Source organism: Octopus bimaculoides, unplaced genomic scaffold (assembly GCF_001194135.2).
Source record: "Octopus bimaculoides isolate UCB-OBI-ISO-001 unplaced genomic scaffold, ASM119413v2 Scaffold_186048, whole genome shotgun sequence".
Classification (NCBI taxonomy): Eukaryota; Metazoa; Mollusca; class Cephalopoda; order Octopoda; family Octopodidae; genus Octopus; species Octopus bimaculoides.
In genome coordinates this window covers 8,637-9,170 of record NW_026421248.1, presented here as the reverse complement: position 1 = coordinate 9,170, position 534 = coordinate 8,637, and positions in this window count along the sequence as shown.

Genomic DNA, 534 nt, shown 5'->3' with positions numbered 1-534 from the left:
ATATATGTATATATGTATATATTACTGCGAATGTATATATATATATATATATATATATATAAACAGGTTATGGAATTTCCTCCAACCAAAACACAATAGTACAACAGCAACAACAACAACAACAACAACAACCACGACAGCAGCAGCAACGACCGAAAACCAAGAGGTGAAAATAACACCAACATGAAATAAAGTAAACCGAGACAATAGCTCGTTTCTGATCTAAGCTAAGCGTGACGGTATGGATAAATAATAATAATAATAAAGACGACAACTAAATCAAAGAAGAGACACTGAGCTGTCTAGCGATCATCTAATGAAGGGGACTCGTCCAGACGTCTTAATAACAGGGCCGGGTTTCACTTGCACTGTAGGCGTCGGAAGAAAATATTTTGAAGAGAACATCAGCTCTTTTTGTTTTCGTTTTTCTTTTTTTCTGTTTCATTTTATTTAGTATCGTTATGTATCTTTATGTCTGCAGGTGATTGTTATTTTATGGTCATGTGTGTGTGTATGTGTTTCTTTCTATGTTCA